This window comes from Amborella trichopoda, chromosome 11, assembly GCF_054954075.1.
Source record: "Amborella trichopoda isolate Santa Cruz 75 chromosome 11, AtrichopodaSantaCruz75HAP2 v2.0, whole genome shotgun sequence".
Taxonomy (NCBI): Eukaryota; Viridiplantae; Streptophyta; class Magnoliopsida; order Amborellales; family Amborellaceae; genus Amborella; species Amborella trichopoda.
In genome coordinates, this window is record NC_142346.1 from 37,555,524 (window position 1) to 37,579,779 (window position 24,256).

General features: G+C 35.1%; 2 pseudogenes; both read left to right on the top strand.

Annotated features, from left to right (window-relative positions):
* Positions 1-7,451: 7,451 nt before the first annotated feature.
* On the top strand, positions 7,452-9,744 carry LOC18436797 (subtilisin-like protease SBT1.7 pseudogene; annotated as a pseudogene).
* Positions 9,745-19,167: 9,423 nt separating this feature from the next.
* Positions 19,168-21,453, top strand: LOC18436798 (subtilisin-like protease SBT1.7 pseudogene; annotated as a pseudogene).
* Positions 21,454-24,256: the final 2,803 nt, after the last annotated feature.

The following is a 24,256-nucleotide window of genomic DNA, read 5'->3' on the forward strand; positions in this document are numbered from 1 at the left end:
ACAAGAATGAAGAGAAATGATATGGATTATCCAGCCACTGTGGGACAATTAAAGTGTGACCAAGGAGTGCTGAAAGAGATTTTGACAAGAATGAAGAGAAATGATATGGATTATCCAGCCACTGTGGGACAATTAAAGATTGAAGAAATGGAAAAAAAGAAATTTTGAAAATGAGATGGTATAGGCTCATGCAACCAAGGAGCCTGTTAAAATTGTTGAAGCGTATTTTTTACAAATTATATTAGTCTTTATTTTATTTCGTCATGAGTGGTGCAGTAAGATTGCACTTGTAAGTCTGTGTAGTATGAAGTTGTAAAAGTACAAGGTGGTTAGTAGTTATTTAAAGAGAGGTGTGTGGTAAGAAAATTAGGTCACATGTTTTAAGGTTAATCTTAGGTGTCCAGATTGTAATTCCTTTGTATACTGTTGGGTCACATGTATTAAAGTTAATCTTGGATGCCGAGATCCCAATGTCTTTGTGTACCCTGTGTTTTTCATTAATAAATGTTTTTCTTCCACATCATCTTGGTTCTACTTCTTCTTTCTAGTTGGTTGTAAGTCTTAGGTTAGTGTGAAATTGTTACACTATTTGAGAAGCAGATTGTTTCGGTGTTGTGGCATCCGTCTTTCTCTACATGGTATCAAAGCGACAAGGGTTGTGGCGATATTGTCTTGACTCCCTTGGTGAAGAAGAACAATTGTCATTTTGAAGATGGATTATGGTGGAAGGTTAAACAGTTTTATTGTTGAGTTGGGAACACAACTCAAGGTGGTCCTTCTATTTCCCAAATCTTCTTAAAGATCAATAATATTTGTTTGGAGATCTCCCGTTGATCCGAAAGAACCTATTTTGCCAGCATGAATGAAGCAGTACATCATTTGTGGGTTAAAGAGGCGCTATATTCCCAAATTTACGTCTATTCAAGGGTGGGTTATGCAGCCCCCCTTGGTGGAATTTGAGAATCTCTTTGCTGGCCTGCTAAGTGGCCGAAATTTCTTTTGGGAAATGATGGAGATGATCGCGTTTGCATAATATCCTTTCTAGAAAATCACTTTAAGATGAAATGTTAAAATTGTTAAAGTGTATTTTCTAGAAATTATATTAGTCTTTAGTTTATTTTATCATGAGTGATGTAGTAAGGTTGCACTTGTAAGTTTGTATAGTAGGAAGTTGTAAAATTATTAGGTAGTTAGTAGTTATTGTTGCAAGTGGGTAATTATTGTAGGAAATATAGTTGTAAAAAACCTCTATTTAAAGAGAGGTGTATCGTGAGAAAATTGGGTCACAAGTTTTAAGGCTAATCTTGGGTGTCAACATTGTAATTCTTTTGTGTAGCCCCTGGGTCACATGTATTAAGATTAATCTTGGGTGTCAAGATTGTAATATGTTTGTATACTTGATGTTTTTTTTAATGAATGTTTTTCTTCCACCTCATCTTGGTTTTTCTTCTTCTTTCTATTTGGTTGTGAGTCTTGGGCTAGTGTGACATTGTTACACTATTTGAGAAGCGGAGTGCTCCAGTTTTGTGGCATCCGTCTTTCTATACAGAGCATTGAGTGAACTTTGAGAAATAGAAATTTTTTTTAAAATAGAGCAGTCATAGTTTATTGTTCATTTACTCCCTCAAGTAAAACTGCATTAGAATTAATTTAAGGAAGCCAATTTTTGGGGATATGATCTCTTCAACCCTTAGATTAACCTCAATAAAATTTTTTTTCTAATTGCGCCCTCTATATAATTGAAAAAATAATGTCTCAAGATTGAACATAGAATATCCAATATTTAGAGGGAGAGATCTAATTGTTAGAAACCTCAACTTTCAAATTTTAACTTTTGAAAATAATCATCTAGTGACAATTAGGTTGTTCCAAAAAATTTAAATTGAAAAAATCCTCTCATGTAGGTTTTACTAAAGGAGTAAACGTATATCATACTTCGCAAGAGTACATCCCTTTTTTTTAATTAAGGAGTGTGTGGGGTTTGTCACCTGTCGGATGTTGCAATTGCCGAATATGTGAGCAATTAAGGAAAATAAAATAGCGCGCCTGTAGACACCCCATTTTGAAACTGATAAATTCCATGGCTTTCTTGAACCCATAGGACCAAACTATTTCAATAGACCCCTAAACCATAGACCCGTAAACCATAGACCACCGTAATCCATTGTTCCAATCCTATGATCCAGTATCCTAGCAAATCTTAAAGTTTTTGTACTTATCCACCCTATACCCCTGTTTTAAGTAGTTTCCAAATCTACACCTAGCAAATCTTGTAAATTTTAATAGTTTTTCACTCTACACCTAGCAAATCTTGTAGATTTTTGCATTTTTCCATTCTATACCTAGCAAATCTTGTACTTTTTAGCAGTTTTCCATTTTACACCTAGTAAATCTTGTAGTTTTTAGCAGTTTTCCATTCTACAATTAGCAAATCTTGTAGTTTTTAGCAGTTTTCCATTCTACACCTAGCAAATCTTACAGTTTTTAGTAGTTTTCCATTCTACACCAAGAAATTCTTGTAATTTTTACTAGTTGTCTATTCTACACCCTTGTTTTTAGTAGCTATCCGTTCTACACCCCTTTTGAGACTATAATAAACACTAACTTGCCTTCTTTAGGGGTGGGACGTGGTAGGCCGAAAATCTGAGAGAGATAGAGAGAGCCTAGAGAGAAAACCTAGATCTACACCCTTGTTTTTAGTAGTTACCCAATCTACACCTAGCAAATCTTGTAATTTTTAGTAGTTTTTCATTCTACATCTAACAAACCTCGTAGTTTTTAGCAGTTTTCCATTTTACACCTAGCAAATCTTTTAGTTTTTTTAGTAGTTTTTCATTTTACACCTAGCAAATCTTGTATTTTTTAGTAGTTATCCATTCTACACCTAATAAATCTTGTAGTTTTTAGCAGTTTTCCATTCTACACCTAGCAAATCTTGTAGTTTTTAGCTATTTCCCATTATGCACTTAGCAAGTCTTGTAGTTTTTAGTAGTTTTCCATTTTATACTTAGCAAATCTTGTGGTTTTTAATAGTTATCTATTCTACACCCATGTTTTTAGTAGTTATCCATTCTACACCCTGTTTGAGTATATAAAAAAACACTAACATGCCTCTTTTAGGGGTGAGATGTGGTAGGCCAGGAAATCAGAGAGAGCGAGGGAGAGCCTAGAGAGAAAACCTAGATCTACACCCCTACTTTTAATAGTTATTCAATCTACACCTAGCAAATCTTGTAGTGTTTAGTAGTTTTCCTTTCAAAACCCAACAAATATTGTAGTTTTTAGTAGTTTTTCATTCTACACCTAGGGGTCGTTTGGGAACTTAGAAATCTAGTACATGAAAATATATTACATAGAAATATGTTACTTGTATTGTTTGGGTGTACTTTAATAGTAAGGAAAATGGAAAAAAATTAACCAGATTTCCCCAAAAATTAGAAAATCTATTACACGCGGTAAATGGTGAAAAATATATTACCCTATTAATAGGTAATCGTGGAAAATCTTTTGGGCACATCTTAGTAATTTTCGCTACCACAGTTGTGAGTATTGTTCCAAAAAAAATAAATAGATTTGGGCTCTCTGCAAAGATCAATCTGTTTATTTTTTTAGCTTTATTTTTTTTTTTTTTGCTGCTATTTTTTGCTGATAAATTCGAAATTCTTGAGTTCATTCATAGAGAATTGTCAAATCAGTGTAGTTGAATAGTTTTGTTTTGTTTTTGTTTTTTTTTTTTTCAAAACTTTTTAAAATTAATTTACCTCTTCAATCATCTCCAATGCCCCAACATAATTTCTCGTCCAATGCATCTCATTTAATCATAAAGCCTTCTAGATTACTAGCCAAATTTCTCCAAACTTTTTTTTTTCATTTGAATTTGCCCATGGAAGTTTTCTGGAGAGAGATGATCGAAAGTCCTTAGCACAAGAAAAGAAAACATAAAAAATATGATGGCTTATCATGATAAAAGTATGCTATTCCAAAGTGTTAACATCTTGAAAACATATGATTCCAAATCAAGACACAAAGGCATACAAAAGGTGTAGCTAATTCTTATGCTTGATGAAATTATAAAGTTTAAGCTACATACTAATAGGGATTGTACGCTCAACCATGTTTTGGGTATAAAGCCAAAAAAGAAAAGAAAAAAAAATGTTGGTAATGCATTTCCCATATTTTTTCTGTACATAGCCAAATATTAACAATGTATTTCCCAGGTTGCTTCTAAATGCTATCCAAACAGTGACAATCCATTTGCAGGTAATGTATTACACTGTAATGTATTACATCAGTAATATATTTCACAGACAATATCTTTCTAGGTATCCAAATGGCCCCCTAGTAAATCTTGTAGGTTTTAACAGTTTTCTATACTTTACCTAGCAAATCTTGTTGGTTTTAGTAGCTTTCATTCTAGCAATTTTCCATTATACACCTAGCAAATATTATAGTTTTTAGTAGTTTTCTATTCTACACCTAGCAAATCTTGTAATTTTTGGCAGTTTTCCATTCTACACCTAACCAATCTTGTAGTTTTTAGCAGTTTTCCATTCTACACATATCAAATCTTATTGTTTTTAGTAGTTTTCCATTCTACACCTAACAAATCTTGTAGTTTTTAATAATTATATATTCTACACCATGTTTTTAATAGTTATCCATTCTACATCCCTTTTGAGTCTATAAAAAACACTAACCTACCTCTTATAGGGGTTGGACGTGGTAGGCTAAGAAATCTGAGAGATAAAGAGAGCCCAAACCTAGATTTAAAGAAGCAACATTAAGCCCTAGCCCCGCCATGAAACCAACTTTAGCCTAGATAAGCAAAATTCTTTTTCAATCAAGCTCATGATTGGTCAATTTTGAAGAGAGAACAATAGAGGACATACGTACACAGTCGTAGTTTTGATACGGGCAAGTCCTCGAATCCTTGGGTGCCCCGGGCCAACTGACCCAGCCAGGTATTTTCTTCATCATCTATTTTTCTCTTATTTTTCATTTATTTTTTTAAATTTATGATTTAAATTTTTTTTTCTTCAATCTTTCATGTTTTTTGGATCGATGTTGGCTTTGTCACTGACACGAGAGCAGATCTATACGTGCTTTAATAGATCTGGCTTGATATCAAAATTTGATTTTCCCCACTCTATCTCACATTTAAAATCAATTTGTGGTACGGATCTAAGGGATCTTCATCTGAATATCTCTCCAATTTGCATCGTAAATCACGCCACATATGCCTCGTAATTTTTTACAGTAAAACCCATATGGTAATCAATAGGCATAAGAGGTATCTATAATTTTCTCTAAATTATAAATAACATGAAAAGTCAAAATGAAAATGAAAATGAAAAAAAATACATAAAAGAGGATTTAGAAAAGGACAAGGTCTCTATAAGTCAGTTGACTCGTCTATTTAATTGTCCTCTCTCCAACATCTATATTAGATGGATTTTGAGTTTTGAATTTTTTTTCACAAGAGTACATTTACTTCATTAATAATAATAATAATAAGGAGCTACACCAATACAAAGAAACAAGAAAAAATAAATTCAAACAAGCAAAGTTCTCGGAATTCAAAATCTCATCCATCTCCACTCCTTTATTTCCTAGATCCTCAACCACCGTATTCGCCTATCCATATACGTGCTGAAAAGTTATTGGAAATGTCCATGATATCGATCAATTTGCTTCTTAAATTTTTGAATTCAAAATTCAACCATGAGGGGTAGGAACCCTAAAAAGAAAACAGAAATTCTTTTGACTTAATTAATACATTGTCGATTTTAAAGATTTTTGAGGCCATCATTTTCTAACATGCATCTCCAATATGTCCAAGCGTCTAGGGATGCTATAAGTGCCCTGACGTACGCACTACTTTTCCTTCTCAAAATAATCAATTTATAGCTAAACAGTAGAAACATTTTAAAAAATCGAAAAAAATAAGAGAATATAAAATAATGCATATGATGGCAAATCCTTATTTTATTCTTTTTCTTTTTTTAACTTTTTATTTTATTCAAGCAACACATAACCATGTTTTATGCCAGCAAGAAAGAGGGCCAAAACATGGGTACACAAAATAAAAAAAAAGTTGGCTTATCCAAAACACGACTGTGCAAACATGAGAGAGAGATTGTAATATAATACAACTTATGATAGTACTATTTTGACACACCAAAGGCTACCCACTTTTTTAAATGGGTGTAGTTGGCATATAGCTGCATCCCTAGCCGTAGAGGGAAGGTGGACCTTTAAATTTTATCATGGTATATAATTTTGATGTAAAATGTTCTTAAGACTATCTTCAAAATCTATTTTTATATCTAATTATAAAATTTTAAATTTCAAAAATGGTTAAAATCAAGTAGATCTATAAACATATGAAAATCTTGAAAATGGACGATGTAGCTAATATATTGTAAAATGCATTATTTTTGAGACTTAGAATCTTTATTTTTCATGGTCATACATCTCGATATTGAGATAATCAATCAAAGGGTTTTTCAACATTAAAACTACCTTTCCGATGGATTTTTAAGGTGCATTCGTAGTTCTACATTATAAGTTTGCATCCTTATATAAACGTTTTCTTTATTAAATACAATTATTTCCACCAAAACATTCCCACAAAATAGAGAGAGAAACTACTTTAAAATTTAATTATTAGAGTGAGAAAATATCTTAAACTTTTAGAGTTAGAAACTATATCAAATTTTAGAGGGAGAAACAATTGAAAATTTTTAGAGAGAGAAACTATATCAAATTTTAAAAGAGAAACAACTAAAAATTTTAAAAGAGAAACTATCTCAAAATTTTAGAGAGAGAAACTATATCAAATTTTTAGTTTTAGAAAGAGAAAATATCTTAAAATTGTGGAGAGAGAAATTATATTAAATTGTTTTGAGAGAAATTACTAAAAACGTTTTAGAGAGAAACTTTCTCAAAAAATTTAGAGAGAGATTATATCAAATTTTAAGTTTTATATGAAGAAAATATATTAAAATTTTAGATAGAGAAATTATATCAATTTTTAGAGAGAAAAACTATCTCACAAAATTTAGAGAGAGAAACTATAGCAACTTTTAATTTTTTAGATAAATGAATTATCTCAAAAAATTTTGAGAGCAAAATTATCTCAAAATTTCATGTTTGATGTTTCCACTCTTGGTGTGCCTGTTTCCAATTGTGTTTACCAAACATGCGATGGTTGAGTAATCTTTTCCAGTAGACTGTTTGCATACGTAAATATTTTTCATGTACATACTTTCACGCATACCAAACAATCCCAAATAGCAAACCATGCAAAGCCATCCAAACAAGTCCAGTTTGAGTATCTACCATGCCGGCCTATGTCTTATTCAATTTGATGTTCATATAATTTCTCATCATACAAATTTTTACTTTAGAAACCCCTCTTCCACCTCACAAGGTTTCCCAAACTTCCAAAAATGCGCACCAATCTCCTCTTTTTCCTCGTAATCACGGGGTTCGTTGCCAGGTCATCAGTCGCAGATGATGTGTACAAGCCGTATATCGTCCACATGGACACATCAGCAATGCCGGCCTCCTTCTCCACTCAGGCCCGATGGTATCAATCCTTACTGTCCTCCATCGGATCACCACCTGAAAGGCCCCCGAGGCTCCTCTATGTCTATCGCCACGTCATCAAGGGCTTCAGTGCCATGCTGTCTGGGTCCTACCTCCAGCAGCTTCAGACGATGCCAGCTCATCTCGCAACGCACCCGGATTCATATGACACGCTCCACACGACCCGCACTCCTAGTTTTTTGGGACTGAATAAACAGACCGGGCTCTGGCCTGTTGGAAAATTCGGCAATGACACGATAATCGGGATCATTGATACTAGAATTTGGCCAGAGAGCAAGAGCTTTGATGATAAGGGGATGCCTCCAGTACCTGAAAGGTGGCGGGGTGCGTGTGAAGCTGGAGTAGAATTCAGTATTTCAAATTGTAATAGGAAGCTGATAGGTGCCCGCTCATTCAGCAAGGGCCTAAAGGAGCATGGCTTAAACATCTCAGAGATCAATGACTATGATTCTCTGAGAGATTACGCGGGCCATGGGACCCACACGGCCTCTACTGCTGCGGGTTCCCCTGTTTTCGGTGCCGATTACTTTGGTTATGCCAAGGGAACTGCAGTTGGCATGGCTCCTATGGCCCGATTGGCCATATATAAAGTGTCGTGGGCTACAGAAACATTTGAATCAGCAGCCACAGACGTGTTAGTAGGCATGGATCAGGCAATGGAAGATGGAGTGGACCTTATGTCTCTATCTCTGGGTTTTCCGCAGACACCCTTCTTTGACAACGTGATTGCTCTCGGGGCCCTTGCTGCCACCGAGCAGGGAATCTTCGTCTCATGCTCTGCTGGGAATGACGGGCCGGAAGCCTACACCATCTTCAATGGTGCACCATGGATAACCACGGTGGGTGCAAGTACCTTAGACCGCGGTTATGCAGCTTCAGCCACTCTGAGAGGAGAGGGCAATGATACAACCAAAGTTTTAGGACTGTCGTTCTACCCTGAGAGCATCTTGATTTTTGATGATCCCCTATACTACGGCAAAGGGAATACCAGTAAGGAGATTTGCTCCTCCAACTCACTTGACGCATCTAAGGTTGCCGGAAAAATTCTGTTTTGTTCTTATAACAAGGAGTCTGACGCTTTCACTCAGATATACGAAGCGAATCGATCAAGCGCCAAGGCTGTGATCCTGGTTTCTGACTTAGGGCTTACCTTTAGGCCCAATTATTTTTACTTTCCGGCGGTCGCATTTGGGTTGAAAGATGGCGAGATAGTGAAGGACTTCGTGACCAAGACAGTGAACACTACGGCTGATATCAAGTTCCAAATCACAGTCTCTCATCAAAAGCCCGCACCACAAATTGTGTACTTCTCATCACGAGGCCCCTACAGTATAACTCCTGGATTACTGAAACCCGATGTGGTGGCACCTGGGGTAAATGTCTTAGCTGCTTGGATGCCTAAAAGAAAAGCTGCAGTAGTCGGGTCATATCACTTAGTCTCTGATTATACGCTTCTATCGGGCACATCCATGTCATCCCCTCATGTTGTGGGAGTGGCTGCATTGCTACGAGCGGTGCACCCAGACTGGAGTGTGGCTGCTATACGCTCTGCGCTCATGACCACTGCATACACCATAGACAACACTTATGGCCCCATCTTGGACATGACCACTAGGATTGGTGGGACCCCCCTGGACTATGGTTCGGGGCACATACACCCTAACAAGGCCATGGATCCAGGGCTCATTTACGACTTGGGTGTGCAAGATTACATTCACTTTGTGTGTTCGTTGAATTATACCCAAGAACAGGTTAGGATTATCACTAGAAGATCAGATTACACTTGCACCACATCAAACTTTGACATCAACTATCCATCGTTCATGGTCATCTTGTACAACAACATCTCATCGCAAACATTCAAGAGGGTATTGACGAATGTCCAGGATTTGCCAGCAGCGTATCATGTGGTGGTGGAGGCCCCTATTTGGAATGAATGTGACTGTGGATCCACAAGTGCTATCATTCGGTCCCAAAGGTAGCACACAGGCTTTCACTTTGAGGGTGGAGGTTGATTTAGCGGGTATGAGACCAGGGGGTGAGTACATAGGTAATTATGGGCACCTAAGTTGGATAGATAAGGCACAGAAGCATGTGGTGAGAAGTCCCATTGTGTCAGCATTTCCACATTAACTTCACTTGTTCTATTGCTAATCTGATAATAATTTTTAGCTGTACTCTATTTGTACAAGTGAAGTGAGATATAAAGCCCAAGGAAAATATGGCAATGGGGCAGTGCATAAATTATTATTACGGTAAATTTAATTGTTGTCAGCTTTGTTTCAGTCGCTTGAATCATGGATTATATATCTTAAATGCTCGCGTTTGTGTACCTAGAAATCTATTACAAGACAATAGATTACAATGAAATATGTCATTTCTACTATTTGGGTATAAGGCAATGGAAAGAGATTAGGCTAGATTTTTCAAAAAATCAGTATATCCATTACACTCGGTGATAGATGAAAAATCTATTATAGGAGTGGAGTGACAGGTAATTTTGGGATATCTTTAGAGTACGTTTTTGCCTATGTTATCCCTTATTAAAAAAATCATAGGTGATCCCTCCCTTGTCAAGCTCATCCCCTCATATAACGCCATCAGCTGTCATATAAAAATAAAAATCAGTAATCAATGGTAAATTATACAACACTATCATATTAAAAAATTTCACTCAACATAATCCTCATAAGAGATTACTAAATCTCAATTGAAATAACATACTTCTTTAGTCACCTCCAATACGTCAAAATTTTATAGTGCACCTACCGAACCTTCTAGTTTACTAATCAAACTTCTTCTTATTTTTTTAACTCGTGCCATAGAGAGTTTGAATTTAGTATCATAAATTTATTGTTTATTTGAAATTACATAGCGAGACATTTGAAAGACTTCTATAATAAATAAATAAAAATAAGGCTTATCATAATTAAATCATGTTATTCCAATCATATTGTTCCAATGACTTATCATGTTGAAACCAATGTCATGTTAGAAAACATATGATTCCATGTAAGTCCCAAAGGCATGTAAAATAAGTAGAAAAATATGTCATGATGACTGTAAAATGGTACAAGTTATTATTAGAAAATCGTTTTTGTATGGTGATGATGTTATTATTAGAAATCTTTTTGAAATGGTGTGAATGATTTTAATTCCATATTTTAGTGGAATTTTGTGACAAAAAAGAAAGAAATAATAATTCTGTATTTTAGTGGAATTTTGTAACAAGAAAGAAATAAGTGATAGTTTATAGGCATAAGATGTTGGTAATGCATTTCTTATATTTCTTCCCGACATAACCAATCAATAATAATGTATTTCTCATGTTGCATCTAAATACTTCCCAAACAGTAACAATCCATTTACAGGTAATATATTAACAATAATGTATTACACCAGTAATATATTTTCAACAATCCAAACGGTCTGATGGTTAGTGTTCTAAAATAACAGAGTCCGGCTTGATTTGGCCTTGACCTAACCACCTATCATTGAAAATGCACGGAGGTAGGGGTAGACAAGGATTTATGTATTGAGATGCCTTTTACAATATAAACAGTGAGGCAATCACAATGCTCATAAAAAAGGCATCCAAATATCAATTACCCAACCAAAATAATTAATCATCCAGGATTGACGCACCACATGGTCTAAGATCTAAAAGCATTCTCCTTGCGCTTTCCCGAACTCATTCATAACTACTTGGAAAGTATCCAATGGAGTAGTTGAATCTCCTTGGAAAGTATCCAATGGAGTGGTTGAATCTCCTATGGCCATATCCAATGGCTAAAAATTAGTATTGGATTTTATTTTTTATTTAAAGGAGTTATTCATCTGAATTTTTTTAGTGTAGGTATATTTTTATACATAAAACTAATTTAAAAATATTGAGTAATGACACTATGAGACCTCTCTCACACCATGTGAGTAGGACCCCAAATGATTACTATTAAATTTTTGATAATGATATCTAGAAAGTTATCACAGCGGTGTGTGATTTGGGTAAATGGGTTTATAGATAACGTTTCTAGAGATCTATGTCAAAATTTAATGGTGATCCTTTGGGGTTCTACTCGCATGGGTGTGAGAAGATCTCATAGTATCATTACTCAAAAATATTTTAAACAAAACATAACCAACGTACCCCTAAATTTATTTTGGTCAATATTTTTTATTCAAGATATTTTTTATTAATTTTCTTCAATACTATTTGTAAAAAGGAACCAAAAACCAAATTTCAGATTAATATATTTTTTAATAAAAAATTAAAAATAAAATGCAAGATTCATTATTGGCCCTTGGATGGGCATGGTTTAATCTAAACCATTAGAGGGTGTTTGTGCACCTTTTAAGCTTCAGCGTCCACAGGCTGTAGATGCAATACCAACCCAAAAGCGGCTTTGTGAATACCAATGGTCCATCAAACTTGGCTAGCAAGAAGGTAACCGCATCAAAGATTATCCAGCAAAATATGGGCCAGATCCTTAATTGTTAAGTGTGTTAGCTCACTAGTTTTTTTTAAAGGAAGAGGTTTATATAAGATTCAAAACGTAGAATTAAGGTGCATCTGGAAAATACTTTGAAAATGGTTGTTTTGATGTTGAAAAAACACCTCAGGGTTCATCTCGACATCATCGTGTAGGGATAGGGTAAAAAAATAATTTAAAGAGCTAAAAATAGTACATTTTACAATACATTATGTGAATACCTTTTCAAGATTTTCATAATCTGCATCATTTCAGCCATTTTTGGAGTTTAAAAATTTATAATGAGAGATGAAAACATATGCTCTCGTCAACATCTTACCACAAAGTTTTGAAGTACGCCTTGCAACCTTATCAAATCACACCCTTTCTTAAAACCTCATTTTAATTTATGATGCAAAAATCCCTTTTTTAAAGATTCCACATTGCACTATTTTTTTTTGACAAGATTATGAAGTTTTATTAATAAAGGGAATAGAGTACAAATTATAGTACAGAGCCCTCCATATTTTCAAAGGAGCTTAAGGAGACGCACCTTTTAGCTAAAGAATCCACTGCATCTGATCTATAAAAACATGTTTACAACAAAAAATTAAAGAGATCTTTAAGTGAAGATCCCCTAATATAATACTACAAACTTTATATTTGAAAATGATAGAGAAGTGGGATCAATCGAATTATAATCTAAATGTTGATCTATTCAAATGTAAATAGGTCCTCCCTTAGATCATTGGCATACCCGACATTGATCTTTGTAAAAAATACTTAAATAAAAGCTATTAAATTTATTCATATCTAACACAAAGTAATCGAAAGAAATGGAAATAGAGACCTACCTGACTGCGCTAATTGGCTCGAGACACGTGAAGGTTAGATCTTCACCCATATCAGAGCCGCGGCTGAGTTAATACCATTTGTCCTTATTTTTCTCTTCAGAATTGACCAAGCTTGTAGCTTCGGTTAAAATGGGGCTACGGTTTTTGACCTAAACATTGAAGGCTCATTTTAGGGTTTCTTAAATAGAATAGATGGACTTAGAAGACTAAGGATTATATCTGCACTCACATAGCCTACGGAGGACATGATGGACCGATCCTTAAGAGATCGGACTCAAGTCCTTTTATAGATCTCTAAGTGGTTGGGAAATGATTTCTAATGCTTATCCAAACGGTTGGAGTCCAAAATTCAAAATTCTGATGGTCAAAATATAGGCGACACAAAGTGTGTTGCGCTGGTCAAGAGTGACCAGTCGACACACGAAGTGTCATTGGACCAAAAATTGACTAGATACAATGAAAAAACAAAAATTGATCTGGGCCACACAAAGTGTGTTGCTCTGGTCAAATGTGTCCAATCGACACAAACTATGTCATAGGACCTAATACGGACCAGATCCATTGAATAGACACAAATTGCTCTAGGTGACACATTGTGTGTCACTTTGGGCTACACTCTTTGTGTTGCTCTAGCAAAAGTGGGCGACATACTTTGTGTTGCTCTGGTCAAAGTATGCTAGAATTTTGGGATTTCGACTCTCGCTATCTTTTACATGTTTTTGGATAATTATCATCTTATACGCAATCTTCATCCTATTTTTGGATTATTTATAAATTTGGATGAGAGTTTTGAAGGGATAAGGGATCATGGAGTGAGGACTATGGACTATGGTGCTTTGTAATCTGAGGATTTTTTTAATAGCGTGGTCCTAAGAACTTTCTAAGTGTTTTCTAATATCAAAAAAATAATGAAATTTACCAAATTAAAAAATAAGTATCTACAAGACATGATTGAACAATATCTCCATACCTTAGCATAAATCAACAATCTCTGCCCAAATTGGTAGTAATCGCCAAGCCCCTACCCAAGCTAAGTAACTCGGGCTGATCCGAGATACTCGCCCCGGTTAAGCAGTGTCCAACTAAGCTGAAAAGTATCAAAAATAATAATAAAATATTACAAAAAATCTCCCAAAAATAAGAAAAATATGTTTAAAGTTAGACAAAAAAATCTAAATAAGGTATAAAAAGCAGTAAAAAATGGATTTGAAAAAATCAATTTACGACCGGGGTCTTTAGAGAGAATTAAAAAAAATAAAAAAAGTACTCACGGTCAAAAACACTTTTTAATCTTTGCCAAAATGATATAAAACATAAAATAAAATAAAAAAACATATTACAAATAAAATTTTTTGTTTTTCTATTTTTTTTTTTTTTATTACTTTTTAATTCCCGAATCGACCACCCAACCGGGTTGGCTTGCCCGAGTTTTTATAAAATGGTTTCAAGCGTGGTGCACCGACTAGCATGGATTCAGGATTAGGGACCGATCCGTGCCAAGATATTTAGAGTGGACTTGAATAGTGTACAAACCAAAAAAATGGGCTAAAAAATAAAATAAATAACTTTGGTTAAAAAAAAAATAGAAAAAATCAAAGTAAATTATAAACAACACTAAAAGTCAAAATGAGATGGAAAAACGTACATAAAAGAGGGTTTAGAAAAGACAAAGCATCGATGACTCGATCAACTCATCTATTTGGGTGTGTCCTCTCTCCTAGATCAATATTAGAGATGGACTGTGAATTCAAAATTTTAAGTAATGAAATTTCAACCGTGACGAGTAGGAACCCGAAAAAAAAATTGAAAGAGAAAAAAGAAATTTTTTGACATAATTTATTCATCGTCGATTAAAGATTTTGGAGGCCATCATTTTTTATTTTAAAATCTGGGGGTACATCAACTTAGTGAAAGAAAATAACCGCAAAGAGAGAAGGTAAAAGAGAGAATGGGTGGGAGCCAAGCTCTACCAAAAGCTATTATTAGCAAACTGTTGATTTTTTAAAAGAAACATAATTTAAGTTAAAAAAAGTACCTAACCCTTTATGCATGTTGTTTTATAATCCACCAAGTTCCTAACTCCAACTCCTAAATCTTACAAACTCCTCATGGTGACTCTGTTTTTACCCCCTTCAAGAATTTGGAAACCCACTGCTGCATCATTCTAGGCTCAAGGCAATTAGCAGTCCATGCTGGATTTGTGGGTCCCATATTGGGCCCTACATCATCTATTTTGGGTGGATTTGTGCGTCCATATTGGACCCTACATCATCTTTTTTGGGTTCGAGAGAACTCGTACTCGAATTGTATTTGAAACACCATAATATTTGATGAGAATGGCCATTTTTATAGCAAGACCATAACATTAGTAGCCTTAAACTCATTAGAGATACCTGCCCATGAACTTTGAAATGAGCTACGATGTGTCCGGCAATGCAACCACAACCCTTTTCAATTGGAACTCGATGAGTTGCTATCGGGATCTTCTACCTAAGATGAAATAATAACCCATTCTGCCTTCTAGCATTGAGAGCATTATTATAAACTTTTTAGTGTATATTCTTTTCAACTAACTTATCAATAAGAACAACCAATGAAAATGGTATTAGCTCCTTTGAGCATATCTCCCATGAATCACCAAATTCAAGAGAGACATAGAAAAATAGGGAACAACGAAATCCTTGAGTATTAATACCATGGATTGCCACCACCATCATCGAGAGGAAGGAGATTTTTCTACAATCTCTTCAACTAATTGCTTCTTCACCTACATCTTCCCCTCCATCATAAGCATTATTTTTTTCACTAATTCCTTTGAGGATAAAGAAAACAGTTTTTTCTAGTATGTTGGATTCAGTTCCTCTTCGTCCAACCCATTCTTTATCAAGAGCGGGATTCACAAAAGCCTTCCCAATAGTAGGATCTTCTTCTTGATCCTGTTTAATGATTGGAATATTGTTAAGATCATTATCACTCACTTTTTTCTCAACACCCAAAACTTCATCCAAGTACTTATCCAAGACTGACTGTAAATCCCAAGCCACAAGAGGCTGATTTTGAGAACCATTTGATGAGAACAAAGTTTCTCCATAATTGTTTAACAAAGTTTCTCCATAATTGTTCTTGGATAGAGTTCCATAATTATTGCCCAAATCATTATCAATTTGGCACCTAAGATGATGACATAGGGCATCAAACTCTTGACTATGATCACACCATAAATATGACCCGTTTATCACTATCTGGGTCACCGACTCATTGCTCGAGTATTCACGACTGAGCCCATGTTCACTGCAAGCCTCTAGCCATTGGAGTTGTTAGGTGAACTGCTCAACTTGCCTACGAAGTGCCTCCTACTCTTCATCTCTTGTATTGTTCACTCCACAGTTGTCATGACCACATCTCCTCTTTGCGGCCATGGAAAAGGATGTATACATGGAGACAACACCCTACCCAAGCCTGAACTTAGGGTCTGACACCAAATGATGCAGCTAAAGTGTGGGTGTTCAGCAACTTAGTGAGACAAAACAACCATGAATAGAGAATACATAGAGAGAAAATAGGTGGGAGCCAAGTTCTACCAAAAGCTACTAGCAAACTATTGGATTTTTTTAGAAGAAAGTAACATAATCTAAGCTCCAAATGGTACACCCTAACCCTTGTATGCATCGTGTTTCACATTTTCAATACATGTTAACCCATTGCACAATCAACCATGTTCTTAAGTATATTCCCGTGGCACAATATACCAAGTTCCCAAGGATACTCCAACTCCTTGAAAACTCCTCATGTTGACTTTTTCTTTATCCCCTTCAAGATTTTAGAAACCCACTATTACACCTTTTTAGGCTCTTGAAAAATAGCAGTCTATGCTGGATTTGTGGGTTGATGCTATTGTAGAAGTGCGACCCCTAACGTACGCACTACTTTTCCGTTTAAAAAAAAAAATCAATTTATAGATAAAAGCAGAAATATTTTAGAAAAGGACCCGGTTTTTATGCGGCCAAGCCCGCATATGTAGAAATGCGGACCTCTTAAAAAATCAATTTTTGAGATGGAATATAAGACTTAATTTTTAAGCACACGTAATCTACAATATGAAGATCATGAATGTGAATAAATAAATAAATTTTAAATAATAGAAAGAATAATTCTAGTAAGAAAACATTTGGACCCTTGGTTTCTATTGTTTTAAAATAGATTACCTACTTGCATCCATCTCTAAGATGGATGCTTTACACTTCCTAGACCGCATATGTAGAAATGCGGTCCAGCCCGCATGAAACAAATTTTACTTTAGAAAATCCAAAAAACAATGAGAATATAAAATTAAGGAAAAAGTTTATATAGAGCTGAGGCTCTAAACAATCAAATTAGTCACCTCAAAATTTTCATTAGAAAAGGTTGTTTTGATGCCCAAATATCCTCAAATTGATCACCTCAATATCAAGAAGCATGGACATTTGAAAAAAATGGATTTCGAGTTTTGGAAATAGTGCATCTTGTAATGTATTTTGGACGTCAATTTTCAAGATTTTCATTTTTTTTTTTTATAGATTTGTTTGATCTACACTATTTTTGAAGCTTTAAATTTTATAATTAAAAATGCAAATATGTTTGAAGGCTATCATAAAGATTTCTAGAATTAAAACCATATTGCTCAACACTATTTGAAGAAGGTGGAGCCTCGGCTCTAAAAACCCATTTCCTTTTCTTTTTTTAATTTTTATTTTATCCAATTATGCAGCTCAGCCAGGGACCGAGTCTGTGACAAATTTTAATTCAGTCTTCTTATTTTAGTTCAGACTGTTTTCAGGGCTACATGTTCTCTCTCTCACATTCCCATACACCTCCATCCCACACACAAAGGTCATAAACAAAGATACATTGCGTGGCTGCGACGCAAGTGATTTTCATTGAAATTCTAGCAAATTCCAGCTGAAACATTATCAAAACTTTTCTCCTATATTAAGAAAATGCGAAAGAGACTATCACCCAGAATTTATCTCGAAATTTAACATAAGAAAAAGCTTATACAAGGTCGACAGTCGAAAAGAAATGTGTTTTGAGGTTGGGAAAATATCTAATTGATCATCTCGACAACGAGCTGCATAGATGTGGAGAAAAAAAAAGGTGATTACAAGTCCTAAAAGTAGTACATCTTGAGACACATTATCTAGCCTGTCAATCTTCAACATTTTTATGGGTTTATAGATCTACTTGATCTGAGTCATTTTGGAGCTTAAAATTCATTAATTAGAAATAAAAATAGATTTTGCACCATCTTAAGAATTTTCAACACTAAAATTGCATCTCATGACAAAGTTTAGAGGTACATACCACACCGTTTAACATATGGACCCGGTTTTTATGCGGCCAAGCCCACATATGTGGAATTGTGGGCCTATTAATAAATCTATTTTTGAGATAGATTTTAAGACTTAATTTTTAAAGACATGTAATCTCTAACATGGGGATCGTGAATATGAAAAAATAAATAAATTTTAAAAACTAAAAATAATAATTCTAGTAAGAAAACATTTGGACCGTTAGTTTCCAGCCATTTTAAATGGAACAACTACTTGCATCCATCATTAAGATGGATGCTTTGCACTTTCTTGCATCCATCATTAAGATGAATGCTTCACACTTTCTGGACCGCATATGTAGAAATGCGGTCCACCCCAAATGAAATACTGTTCCTTAACATATTTAACATACATTTTACACAATGGCCAGAAAGGAATGCCGGATTTCATCGAAATTTCAGTATCTCCCTTTAGGCGTATCCGAATTGAAAGTGAAATCTAGGAGTGTCCTGAGTCCTGACTCTTTAACAGGTACCTGTCCCCGACCTTAGCATAAGATCAGCGGATTTCAAAAATATTGGAAATTGTTTATTTGTCACTAAACATTTATTTGTCGCTAATAATATTGGAAATTCTTCATTTGTTACTAGACACATTATTGGCATAACAACTTCCAACTCATTATTTGTCACTAATAATAAACGTGTATTAGGAAAATCAAAAGTTTAAACACTAATAACAATGGGAGCCTCCATTGTTCTCATCGCATGTCAGTATTTCCCTTTGTTCTCTACCATGCCGGCCTATGTTTTACTCAACTTAATGTTCATCTTTTACATACAATTTCTCTTTTCTTGTCTTCTTCATACAAAATTTCCTTTATAAGCCCCTCTTTCACCTCACAAGGCCCCCCAACTTCAAACAATGTGCTCCAAGCTCCTCTTTTTCCTCGTGCTCACGGGGTTTGTTGCCACGTCATCAGTCGCTGATGACATGCACATGCCATATATCGTCCACATCAACATGTCAGGGATGCGGGCTCCCTTCTCCACTCATGAACACTGGTACGAATCCCTATTGTCTTCTATTGGATCGCCATGTGGCAAGTCCCCATTGCTCCTCTATGTCTATCGCCATGTCATCAAAGGCTTCAGTGCCATGCTGTCTGGGTCCCACCATCAACAGCTTCAGGCGATGCCAGCTCATCTTGCATCGTACCCGGATTCATACGGCATGCTCCACACAACAACCCGCACTCCTAGTTTCCTGGGACTGGATAAACAAGCTGGGCTCTGGCCTGTTGGAAAATTCGGCGATAACACGATTATCGGGATCATTGATACTGACATTTGGCCAGAAAGCGAGAGCTTTGATGATAAGGGGATGCCTCCAGTTCCTGAAAGGTGACGGGGTGTGTGCGAAACTGGAGTTGAATTCAATTCTTCAAATTGTACTAGGAAGCTAATTGGTGCTCACTCATTCAGCAAGGGCCTGAAGGAGCGTGGCATAAACATATCAGATATTTACGACTATGATTCGCAGAGAGATTTCATGGGCCATGGGACCCACACGGTCTCTACTGCTGCAGGTTCCGCTGTTTGTGGTGCCGATTACTTTGGTTATGCTAGGGAAACCGCAGTTGGGATGGCTCCTATGGCCCGATTGGCCATGTATAAATTGTTGTGGGCTACGGATACATTCGAATCAGCAGCCACAGATGTATTAGCAGGCATGGATCAAGCAATAGAAGATGGGATGGACCTCACCTCTTTGTCTCTAGGTTTTCCGCAGTCACCCTTCTTTGACAATGTGATTGCTCTTGGGGCCTTTGCCGCCACCGAGCAGGGCATCTTCGTCTCATGCTTTGCAGGGAATAGCGGGCCGGATGCCTGCACCATCTTCTACCCTAAGAGCATCCTGATTTTTTATGATTCTTTTTACTACAGCAAAGGTAACACCAGTAAGGAGATTTGCTCCTACAACTCGCTTGACCCCTCCGACGTTGCTGGCAAAATTCTGTTTTGTTTTTATAGCAAAGAGTCTGATGCTTACACGCAGATAGGCGAAGTGATTCGAACAGGCGCCAAAGCAGTGATCCTGGCTTCTGACTTCGGTCCTTTCTTTATGCCCAATAATTTTTACTTTCCGGCCATCATGCTTGGGTTGAAAGATGGCGAGATAGTGAAGGACTTTGTGACCAGGACAGTGAACACCACCATTGACATCAAGATTCAAATCAGAGTCCTTGATCAAAAGCCGGCACCACAAGTCGTGTACTTCTCATCGCGAGGCCCCTACCGTATAACTCCTGGATTACTGAAACCCGATGTGGTGGCACCTGGGGTAAATGTCTTAGCTGCTTGGATACCTAACAGAGTAGCTGCGGTAGCAGGGTCAGATTCCCTCGTTTCTGACTATAGGCTTCTATCGGGTACAACCATGTCATCCCCTCACGTTGTGGGTGTCGCTGCGGTGCACCCAGACTAGAGTGTGGCTGCCATACGCACTGCCCTCATGACTACTGCATACACCACAGACAACACGCATGGTCCCATCTTGGACATGACCACTGGGATTGCTGGGACCCCCTTGGACTATGGTTCGGGGCACATAAACCCTAACAAAGCCATGGATCCGGGGCTCATTTATGACTTGGGTGTGCAGGATTACATTGACTTTGTGTGCTCATTGAATTATACACAAGAACATGTTAGGATTATCACAAGAAGATTGAATTACACTTGCACCACATCGAACCTTGACATCAACTATTCATCGTTCATGGTCATCTTGTACAACAATGTCTCCTCGCAGACGTTCAAGAGGGTATTGACGAATGTTCAGGATTTTCCGGTAGAGTATCATGCGTTGGTGGAGGCCTCAATTGGGATGAATGTGACTGTAGAGCCACAAGTTCTATCATTCGGTCCCAAAGGCAACACTGACTGTAGAGCCACAAGTTCTATCATTCGGTCCCAAAGGCAGCACACAGGCTGTCACTTTGAGGGTTGAGGATGATTTAGGGGGTATGAGATCAGAGAGTGATCACATAGGGAATTATGGGCACCTAAGTTGGATTGATAAGGAGCAGAAGCATGTTGTGAGAAGTCCCATTGTGTCAGCATTTGCACCTTAACTTCACTTATTCTTTTGCAAATCTAATAATAATTTGTTAACTATACTCTATTTGTACAAGTGAAGCGAGATATAAAGCCCAAGGAAAGTATGGCAATGGGGCAGTGCAGAAATCATTGTTAGGGCATATTTAATTGTTCTAAGCTTTGTTTCCATTGCTTGGATCATGGATTGTACATCTTAATGCTCTAGTTTGTAATGGTTAGTGTTCTAAAAGAACAGAGTCAGGGCTTGATTTGGCCTTGACCTAACTACCTCTCATGAGAATGCCAGGTGGTAGTTGAAGACAAGGATTTGTGTATTACCAAATAAATAAACAGTAAGACAATCACAATGCTCATAAATAGGGCATCCAAATAGCAATTACCAAAGCAAAATTAATTAATCTTCCAGGATTGATGCACCATATTGTCTAAGATCTAAAAGCATCCTCCTTGGCGCTTTCCCGAACTCATTCATAAGTATTTGGAAAGTATCCATGTGGACTGGTTGAGATCTCATATGGCCATATCCAACGGCTGAAAATTAGTATTGTATTTCAATGTTTAGTTTTTAGTTAAATAAGATACTTATCTGAATTTTGAAGGTATACTTATCTGAATTTTGAAGGTATTTTTATAAATATAATTAAATAAAAATGATTTAAAAATATTTTAAATAAAAAATAACCAACATATCTCTAAATTTATTTTAGTCAATATTTTTTATTCAAAATATTTTTTATTAATTTTATTCAATCTTATTCATAAAAGTGATCCTAAAACCAAAATTTCAGATTAATATTACTTTTAGTAAAAAATTAAAAATGAAATACGAGATTCATTATTGGCCCTTGTATGAGCATGGTTCAAAATGACTCATTAACTCTCAAATTTTAAGTTCTAGAGAGAGAAAGTGCTTGAATCTTTTTAGAAAGAGATATAACCTAGGATTTTAAGTTTTAAAAAGAGAAAGTATATCAACTTTTAAAGAGCATAACTATCTCAAAATTTTTAGAGAGATAAACTATCTCAAAATAAGAGAGAAAAACTATGTCAAATTTTAAGTGTTAGACTATATCAAATTTTAGAAAGACAAACTATCTCAAATTTTAAGTTCTAGCAGAGAGTATTTAAAAAATTTTAGGGAGAGAAACTATCTCAAATTTTAGAGAGAGTATTTCAAAAATTTTAGAGAGAGAAACTATCTCAAATTTTAGAGAGAAAAAATATTTTAATATTTTAGAGAGAGAGAGAAAGAAACTATATCTAATTTATAGAGAGAAACTACCTAAAAATTTTTATAGATAACTTATTGTCAAAAAATTTACAGAAAGAAACTCTCTCATATGTTAAGTTTTACAGGGAACAAGCATCTTATAATTTTAAAGAGAGAAATTACATCAAAAATTAGAAAGAGAAAGTACTTGAAATTTTTTAGAGAGAAGCTATCTCAAAAATTTTAAAGAGAGAAACTATATCAAATTTTAAGTTTTAGAGGGAGAAGAATCTTATATTTAGAGAGAAAAATTATCTCAAATTTTTTGGGAGAGAAACTATCTCAAATTTTAAGTTTTAGATAGAAACTATATCAAAATTTAGAGAGATAAACTATCTCAAATTTTAAGTTTTAGAGACAGGGTAGCTAAAAATTTATAGAGAGAAATTATCTTAAAATATTTAGACAAACCTATCTCAAAATTTTAGTTTTAGATAGTGAAAATATCTTAAAATTTTAGAGAGAAACTATATTGTACATATTTTTAGTTTGAGAAAGAGAAAGTATCTTTTCAAATTTTACCTAAAGAAACTATCTCAAATTTTAAGTTCCAGATAGATAAAGTACTTGAAATTTTAAAAAAGAGAAACTATCTCGAATTTTAAGTTTTAGAGAGAGATAATAACTTAAAATTTTAGAGAGAGAAACTATATCAAATTTTAGAGAAAATAATTATCTCAAAATTTTTAGAGAGAAACAATTTCAAAATAAGAAAGAAAAACTGTCAAATATTTAGGTTTAGATAAAGATGAAAATTTTTAGAGAGAGAAACTATCTCAAAGTTTAAGTTTTAGAGAGAGAAACCATCTCAAAAGTTTTAGAGAGAAAAACTATCTAAAATTTTAAATTTTAGAGAGAGAAACTATATCATATTTTATGTTTTGGAGAGAGAAAGTAATTAAAAAATTTAGCAAAAAAAATTATGTCAAATTTTAAAGAGATAAACTACCTGAAAATTTTTATATGAAAAGCTATCTAACATTTTAAGGTTTAGAGAAAAAGTATCTTAAAATTTTAGAGAGAGAAAGTATATCAAATTTTAGAGAGAGAGAGAAACTATATCAAATTGTAGAGACTAGAGAGAAAAAGTGACAATAAAAAATGGGTTTTTTTTTTACAAAAAAATATTTTATATTTTTAAAATATATTTTAAAAAAAAGTGTTATTCAAATTTTTAATTGTCATTGCCACAATTCTCGCTCTCATCAACCATGCCGTCTTCCTCTATAATGAAATTATACAGTATACAACATGACAACATGCTAGGATAATCTTCACTTCAGTTTGAATCAGGAAGTTTCTAGCAAATCTCAAAAAAGAAAATTTCCTTTTAATACCCTAAATATATGTTCGACAGCATTATGCAACATCGAATGACGAAGGTTAAACAATTCTTTTACCATGTTGATTGGGTTATTTTGGGCAAACTCCTTCAAATGGTAAAAGTGTGGCGTATGGTGTAAAAAATCAAAGGTTACTGAAGTATCCAGCATCAAGGTAATATTTATCTAAAAATGACAAGTAAATATGCAAGGATATTGTTAATTGTCAATCCATCAAAGTAATACACATTAGGCCTACTACCACATGGGACGAAAAAAAGGAAGGATCTGTCCTTGAC